Below are 9,387 nucleotides of genomic sequence, written 5' to 3' on the forward strand. Positions count from 1 at the left end.
ATTCAGGACGGTGTTCTTGAATAAAACAGTGTATGGTGTTGGGGTCCTTGCATGCTCTGTCCTGCTTCCTAAGACATGTACAGCACCAAGTTAATCTAGCTCAGCTATTCTGATTTCCATTAAGACGTCCTGGCAAACATTCCTCATTTTGACAAGTATGCCTGAAACGCTTCTGACATTCAAAGCCTTAATTTTACTTCTCTCCATGTTTGTTTGGGGGGCAATAGAAAAAATTCTGCACATTCTCAGAGGCTGGATTTTTGTTGTTATATCACAACTAGATTTGAAATTAGGCTTCAGGATCAAACCCAGCCAGCTTTCTCTTCAATTGGGTTGTTGGGCTGTAGAAGAGAATAACTTTAGCAACAATCAGTGATGTGCAGAACTGTGTGTGTGTGTTTTTAAAAAGGGTTTAAATGTTGTCAGTCAACCACCCTCTCTCTCTCTGTCTCTCTGTCTCTCTGTCTCTCTTTTGTTGGCAGCCTCCTTAGAGTAAAATACATGACTGCCTCCGCAATGTCTTCCCCCCTGCCCCCGCCAACACAAGGATCCTGTTTGCACACAGCCCTCGAAGGAGAAATCTGTTCAGAACCTTGATTTTGTGTGTGCTTGGGGGGGGGGGAGTTCAGCTTGGGTTAACTCTTTAGTTATACAAACCTCTCACTTCTCGAAACCACAATGAAGTCTCTTTCCCTAAAAGCAGTGAACTCAAAGTGCACTTGGAGAAACCTTATTTTGGCTGTATGTTCAACACTGGTTGCTGGGAGAGAGTCCTGAACAGAGCCCATTGGACCATGGGCTCTGCATGTTAGCTGAGGTTGCCAACCTCCAGGTGCAGTTTAGCGACCTCCCCGAATTACAACTGATCTCCAGACAACAGAGAGCAGTTCCTCTGGAGAAGATGGCTGCTTTGGTGGGTGGACTCTATGGCACTATATACTCTTGAGGTCCCTTCCTCTCTGCAAACCCCATTCCCCGAAATCTCCAGCAATTTCCCAACCAGTAACTAGCAACTTAACGTTAGCTCATGCTAACCTACCGGGGTAGACCAGCCCTTAACTATCTAGGAAAGTTCCGGGTGGCCCTTGCCCTGGAGGCCCACCAGCAGCTGGAAGGAGTCTGGGCCTGCTTGGACCAAACCCATTGGGCCTGCACTTCTTGTCATAGTTACCACAGCCTGGGTCCAAACCAGTATTGAGGTGACCATCTTGCTCGGCTCACTTCTCTTTAGTTTGAACATCCCAATAGCTCCTGTACCCTTCCCTTCCCAGGCACATAAAGAAGAAACAAAGATAGCCAGTGCAGTATTGTGTCAGACTAGGTTCTGAGGGAACCAGGTTCATATCCCCCCATTCTTCCATGAAGTTTGTTGGGAATCTGTGGACCCATCACATATATTTGGTCTAACGGACCTTATAGGCTGAAATGGGGGATAGAGGACTATGGAGATCCTAAGCTCCTTGGAGAAATGGCAAGATAACAATGGACTGGATCCCTAATGAGGTATGACTAGATCAGTAGACATACTTACCACTGTATCATTAGACCAGATCACCCCTCCCCTTCCACCCACCAAGACATACCTTCCAAACTGATGCGGTTTGGTCATCGCAATCTTTCACAGTGTCCACACTACCAAACAGCAAAATCTGGTTCCAAAGGATACTGATAACATTGTGCCAGCTGGCTTGGTCCAAATGTCATCTGTAGGTAAAGCTACAAATGTGGTTGTATCAGAAGTGCTCTGGTATTCCTCTCCACCCCCACCAACTAGGAGATGCCACCCAACCTTCACAGGACTCAACAATGGCAGCAGCACAATGCTGGACCTCCAACATTTGTTCTCAGTGCAAAGAGCTTATGGTGGCACACTTCCGTTTTGACCTCTGCTGTTTTATCCTCACAACCACCTAGTAAAATAGGTTGGGGTTGGATCCCACCAGCTTTTCCGCTGATGAAAAAGAAATAGGGTGCCCTTTGACCTGCCAAAAATTCTATGCTGATAAAAGCCATGGGACGTGTAGCACGGAGGGAAATTTGGCAAAATCAAATGAAAATGCTGGTGTGATCCAACTCAATGACTGGTACAATGTCTTTGAGCAGAGTACCCAGTTCTTCTAGTCAGATACACTGACTACTATATCCTGCTGTCTTTATGTTTGGCGCTGGAGAATAGGAGTGCTAAGGGAAAGTCCTCATGTTCTCTGGCAGGAGCTCTGAGGGGACAGTTTCCTACTTTCATTGTTGATATTGCAATAATCCTGTTCAAGAGTTTCTAAACTCACTGGTCTAGTGACACCCCCCAAAAGCTATGTTAGGGATCCTGGAACGTGCATGGAGAAAAGCCATGTGAAATGGGAGCTGTAAGAGAACTGGATAACCTGAGCATCCCAGAGGGACCAGATCTAATGTTTCTTGATAAGGTAGGCTAACTCCAGGAACTGATGCCCTTTTACAGGGAAGCATTGATGTTTCCTTGGTTGCAGGTGTACTTTCTACTGGTGGTGGTGGAGAGTACCATCAAGTCATAGCTGACTTATGGTGACCCCTGTTGGGGTTTTCAAGGCAAGAGACTAACAGAGGTGGTTGGTTTGCCATTGCCTCTGCATAGCAACTCTGGTCTTCCTTGGAGGTCTCCCATCCAATTACTAACCAAGGCTGACCCTGCTTAGCTTCAGAGATCTAATGAGATCGCGCTTGCAGGGCTATCCGGGTCAAGGCATATTTCCACTAGGGCTCTAGAAATGCTTCGAACCTCAGATGCCAGCTTTGTATTACACGAGAAGAAAGAAGAGTGCCTCTGAACATATGCAGTGCTTTCTCTTCTTTCCTAAATAAATGTTGACCATCTTTGCATACAGGGCTCAGGAGGAGGCGAGGTTTCCAAACTAGTTCTTGTGGCTCCCAGGATGTCTTGAAACCCTAGAACCTCTCTATTTTTTGAAGAACTGGAGATCGTCCGCAGGTCAGCCATCCTTCTCCTTCATCATCAATCTAGGTCCGCCCAAATAAGAGGGATAAACAACCCTTGAGTTGCTTTCTGCAAGGAAGCTTCACAATAACTGATGACAGCAGTGCTTCCATGAGGCAAGGAGTGCCGTGGCAGTGAGTCACAGCCTATGGCCTTCCCCCCTGGGGGGGGGGGAGGTGGTGCAGGAGGACAAACATGATGCATTTCACCACCCCCAGATGTTTGATGACTTGTTTATGTTGTGTCAGGCATGCTGATTTTTTTATTTTTTTTAGAAAAACACCCTCTCTTCTGGCAAGACCTCGAGGACTTTCACAGACTGGGAGGCACAACCTGATCTCATCCTGCATCCAAGACAATTAGGAACAGGATCAGGCCTGAAGCAGAAATCTGGCCTGGCATTCTACCCTCCACATCTTGATGCCATGATCGTTTTGGTTATCTCAGAATAAAAACAACTCCTTTAATGTGGTAGGTTCAAATCTGTCCATTGCTGACATTCCAGCAGTATATCTGTGAGGACCAGGTTTGAGTGTCAGACCATGAGTGGGGAGATGCCATGAAGTTCACTCAGTCAGGCACGTGCTCCCAGCCCACCCTACCTCACCAAGCTGTGATTAAAATGTAGACTGTGTATGCTGCTTTGGAGAATGGGTGGGATAACAATTTAATGAATAAATAAAATCTCCTATCTAATCACTGGGATGGGGTATGGTCTGCTGTTTACTGCTAAGACAGAAGATTCAGATGTAGCTTGTTGACAATCAGTGGATACTGTATGATGGAAGAGGAATGTTGATTTACTATTTACTTAATTTCTCCACAATGGGACCTATAGCGGCTTACATCATTCTCCTCTCCTCCATTTTATCCTCTCAACAACCCTGTGAGGCAAGATAGGCTGAGAATGTGTGATTGGCCCAAGGTCACCCAAGTCCCTTCTGCACCGGGGACATAACTCCTCACTTTCCCTGAAGTCAAGCTGAAAGGCCTGGTATCAGCTTGTATGCGGCCATTTGCATCTCTTTAAAACTCAATATTAAAATCTTTATTTTTGAGACCCAGATATTTAGCTTCCTATATAATATTCTCACCACCAGTGCCAAAGTAAAAAGAATAAAAAGGGAACTTTCCCCTGTGCTTTCAAACTAGCGATTCATCGATCCTGCGCTGGAATAAAAAAAGAGTAAAGAGGGGAGCTGAGGGGTGGTGTTGGAAAGGAGTGGAGGGGGAGTGGCTGGCTAGATGAGAGTAGCCAATCACAATGCAGTGGGCTGGCAGAGGGCGGGAGAGGGGGGGCGGAGAATGTGGAACACCAAAAACGGAATAAAGAATATGCATGGGGAAACAGCCTACCGCAAAATTGATTTTTTTTTTTTTAAAAAAAGGTTGGGGTATAAACACTCCCAGGATACTCCCAGGAAAGCTGGAGAAAAGCCGCATAGTGGCGAGAGTGACTACTCATGGTAGCAAATCTAGTGCAGACAGTCAGGAAAGAAATTCTGCAGTATGGGAACTGAAGCAGCAAAACTGACCCATACAGACTCAGCTCCAGGGGACTTCCGTGGCAGAGTGGGGATTCAAACCTGAGTCCCCAGCACTCCAACCACTATACAACACTGGCCACAGAACACCATTGGCTTGCCCAAGAAAGAATAAATTATATTCAGCCTGTGTAGGCCTCCCCCTGGAACTTGAAGCATGGCTCCTCAATACTGTTGAACCTGTGGGCACTTCTGGAATTTTGGAATCAAGTTGTGGGCAGGCACCATGACAAAATGGCTGCTATGAGGGCTGGGGCCAGTTACAAAACCTTAGAAAATTCCAGAAAATGTTAACAGGTTCTGATCTAAGCATCCTTCTATGGCACTGGCAGCTGTTTCCCAATGGCTCCTCCCAGCAGACACAAACATGATGTTTCCAGGGTTCATCAGAAGTACCACCTGCTCCAATGAGGTGGAGAAAAGCCAAGAGGGGCTCCTTGCTTTGGGGAAGAAGCCAAGAGGCACCAGGAAGTACACTGGCAGGTCTCTTGGCGATGGCAACCACTTCTGTAAAGCAGCACTTCTGATCATGCACATAATACATTTATCTCATGACTGAGCAGTCACAGCCCCTTTAGATAATGTGGAACAGAGGTTTGAGGCCAGGAAGTATGCCTGAGGTGTGTTTGAGCACTAGGACCTCTGAAAACTAGCTTCTACTGGGGGCTAGAAGAGAACATATTGCAAAAATAAGGGCAACTGAATGCCTCTTATCATTTATCCAGTCTGTGGGTGTTATCTCAAAACCAATGCCTTGTTGTTGTTGTTGTTGTTGTTGTTGTTGTTGTTGTTGTTGTTGTTGTTGTTGTTGTTGTTGTTGTGTGTTCCATGATTTATAATCCTGCCTTCCCACCAAGGATTTCAGAACCACATTGTAACAACCCCACCAAGGAGACAACATCTTGCTGAACCTCAGCCAGTTGTTTATTCTGGTGAGGCTCCTGTGCCTTTATTAACCGTAACAATAGAAATTCAGCAGGGGAAACTTTTCCTGGAATGCCAATGTAATGTAATAGCTGGGAAAACTTTACCTGCTCTACTTGTGCCAGTCACGTAGCCGGTAAAGGCACGAGTGCCCTGCCAGGAAGATTAAAAAAAACAGTTGGCAAATGTGTTGTAATGTAAACTTCACAACTAGGGAGGCGTCTGAAGCTGGCCTTTATTTTAACCAAACTGGCAGAACTCTATCCACTGTACTACACTGCTCGTCCATGTTATTCTATGTTTATTTTGGAGGGGAGACACACACACACTCTTGTTTATACCTTTATCTAGCTTTATATATCTAGCTTTTTCCATCCTGCTGAATGATGGCTAGTTAAAATCCAATTTTCATTAACAATTCAAGGACTAGAACTTCATCCAAAGCAGTAACTTCAATGTATCGGTGCAATCTCATTGAAGCCCTGCCCTCCTTGGGCCCTGAGATGTTCAGGAGAAAGGCAGGCATATTAATATTTTAAATAAAGAAATGTACTACCCCTCCAAAGTATGCCATCCACTGACACCAAAAGACCGTAGGGCAGAAGTCTCCAACATGGCACCCATGGGCATCATGGCCTCACCCACACCTTTCCTGGAGCCCCCCCAAGTGTTTTTAGAAGGTGGGTGGGGCCAGATGGCACTTTTGCCCAGGTGAGCTTCTGATTGGTCAGATTGACTGAGCAGATTATTTAAAATGTTGCTTTGGGAACAGGGGCCACCACAGCACAAGGATCTTCATAGAGTGACTGAAGGTAAGCTGTGTGCATATGCAAGAAAATATTTTAAAACAGTATGTTCTTTTTAGAAGGCATCCTGCTTAAACAGAGCTTCTGCCTGAAATGTTGAAGAATAACTGTTAGAGTTATGCATAAACTCACTTCCGGACATTCTGATGTTGGCTCTGCCTCCTATGATGGCCATTTTGTGGCAGTGCTCTATGTCAGAATTCGAAAGGTGCCCGCAGGTTCAAAAATGTTGGGGACCTCTGCTCTTTGGGGCTCGGGCAACCAGGCCAAACCACACTCTAGAAGAGACAGTAAGTTAAATAGGTCAATAGGAAAATGCCCGAATGAAATCAGATGACCAACATTTAAGAAACAAGGAAAAGAGGGAAGGATCTTTGGAAGCAGGATTCCGTTTTTTCTGTTCTCGTGCTGTAAGCTATTAGTACCCTGAAATCTGCTTGTGCTTGCATTTTTTGGTCAAATGTGGATTACTTTAATTTCTTTGACAAGTTCGCTTTTTCCAATGTGTCCATCATGCTAACTGAAGCTGACTTTTTGTACGGAATGAGCTGAATACATGAAATTGGAGCAAAAGTCCCATGGAGCTAATGCATTTCGTATTTCCCTCCAATATACAGCATGAGCATAAATGAGTCCATGAAAGCCATGGGAGAAATTCACAGTGACGTCCCAGTGATGTCCAGGAACTCTTGGGTTCAACATCTATTAGGGGTCAACTTCATCCATCAAATCAGAAAATCTTTTGAAAACTAGGGCCGTGTTTTCTTGTTATCATCAGCTGCATTTATAACATACCAAATGAACCTGATTCTCCTCCTCCCCTTGTCTTCTATCCATCAATGCCTATTAAAGATGCTTCCTTTCGTGGGTATAATGACCCAGAGTTGCTTGCTGAAATGAGCACCGTTTCTTTGATGGTCAGTGGATAGGAGTTACTGGACACAACCCAGCTGGCTTGGGTGAGAGATGAGAGACACAACTGTGTAGTTTGAGTGTAGATAGTAAAGTCTGAATTTTGCTAGCTTGGTGAGGAGGAGCCTTGGAAGTGCTCCAAGGGATTGCTATTTGCTTTTGGGGAACTGATGTTCCTTTAAAGACCAGCATTCTCTGTTGGGGTACTTGCCTGCTTTATCCTTGTTCAACATGTATATTTTAAATAGGCAGGTAGGTGTGTGGTCTTTTTTCAAAAAAATGTCTTGAGCACTCTCCTCTCACAAGCAAACTAGCCCTGTAAAAAGGCTGTCTCTGGAACTTCCAACCACTTGGGAAAGTGAAGAGCTGGGAAATTGTACGTATATAGTTGAATTCTTACAGCTGATTTAAATATCCAGGGGAACAAAACGTAAGGCAGTGCTTCCTAGACACTTATGCCCTGATCTCAGTCTCTGGCAGTGACAGAAGGCCCTCTACTGATGCATCCCATACTCCCTGCAATTTGATCGAGATCAGCCAATGGAGCTTCCTGAGGAACAGGGTTTTTTGATGGAATGGACCTGAATCTCTTCCTGCATTAAAACTTTTTGTTCATTATGAGTCTCTGCCTGCAATGGTAGAGGGCCTACCCAGAGACCATGTTGTGATACTGAAGTACAAAGCTGTGAGCGCTGACTCAGCAGTAGAACTTTGCATACAAAAAGTTGCAGGTTCAACACGCTCCCCCGCTGGTATTCCCAGTCAAAAGGATCTGGATGCAGGTAGTATGAAAGATCCTGACTTGAAACCCTGGAGAGCAACTGCCCATCAAAGTAGACAGTATTGACCTTGATAGACTAGTGGTCTGACTCAGTATAAGGCAGCTGCATGTGTGTTCATGTGTTATTGTGTCCTTGTAAGAACCTTCTGGCTAGCTGTTGGGCGGGCTGAGTGTGGGCAGTCAACAGTCCTGCAACAGTTACTAAAGCTGAACTTTGCTTCTGCTTGGAGTGATGTCTGTGCAAACCTTGGAGCTGTCTCTGATCATGCAGAACCTGACATTACTGCCTACTATCCACTTAATACCTACTAGAAGGGCTTTTTTTCTGGGAAAAGAGGTGGTGGAACTCAGTGGGTTGCCCTCGGCGAAAATGTTCACATGGCTGATGGCCCCGCTGGGGACCATCAAAAGGGCATGGCTGTCTGTAGCTTCTCATAGTACACTATATCCCTGTACCTAAGGGGCATCTGGCTGTTTTCTGTTGGTGAAAGTGCTGGAGGAAAAATGCCTTTGGTCTGATCCAGCAAAGTAAAATTTGCTTTGGTGTTTATGCTTGTTCTCTTTGGTTTTTGTGTGTGTTAGTATTGCCTCATTTTGTCATTCAAGAAAGCTCTGGTGCCCCTCATTTGTCTCTGATTGCCTTTCTACCTTTTAGAAGACTCTTCTGGCTGTTGAGAAGCCTGCTTTGCTGTGTGGGAAGTGTGGGTGGATGGAGGCCTCCCTGTTCTCAAAAGTCACACACACCCATCCCAAATTGCCTGTGCTATGTGGGTGGAGTTGTTTGGACTCATCATGATCCCTAGCTGCAAATGGTGATATCAGTCCCTCGCTGTTGGAGGGTGGGCAATATGGGTTGCTGGTAGGAGGGGAGAGAACGGCGCATTCATAGAGTAGTTGTCTTTGAACTACCTATCTGATACTCAGCATGGTGTAGTACTTTGAGTGTCAGACTGGAATCTGTGAGAGTTGGGTTTTGATTCCCGCTCTTCCACAAAGCTCATTGGTAGAACTTGAGCCAGGCACTCTTTCTCAGCCTAAACTACCTTGGATCAGATAAAAAATATACTAAATAAATACCTGTTACATTTTTATCCTGCCCTTCACCCAAGGAGCTTGTGGAAGAGTACATGCTTCTCCATTTTATGTTCACAAAAATCCTGCATCTGACAAAGAGAGCTGTGGTTCTCGAAAGCTTATGCTACAATAAAGTTGGTTAGTCTTAAAGGGGCTGCTGAACTCTTGACTGTTTTGCAACTACAGAATAAAGGTCCTAGTTTGATTCACTAGCTGCTACATCACACTAGCTCTCGAAATCTCTGCTCGTAACTAAAGTTCTGTTGCATCATTGCCAATGGTGGAAAAATCCTAGAAGCATTGGGTAGATATTGTGCTGAAAATAAAGCCCATCAAAAACAAGCAAGGTATGTTTAAACATCTATCTATTCAGGT

Source organism: Eublepharis macularius, chromosome 12, assembly GCF_028583425.1.
Source record: "Eublepharis macularius isolate TG4126 chromosome 12, MPM_Emac_v1.0, whole genome shotgun sequence".
Lineage (NCBI taxonomy): Eukaryota > Metazoa > Chordata > Lepidosauria > Squamata > Eublepharidae > Eublepharis > Eublepharis macularius.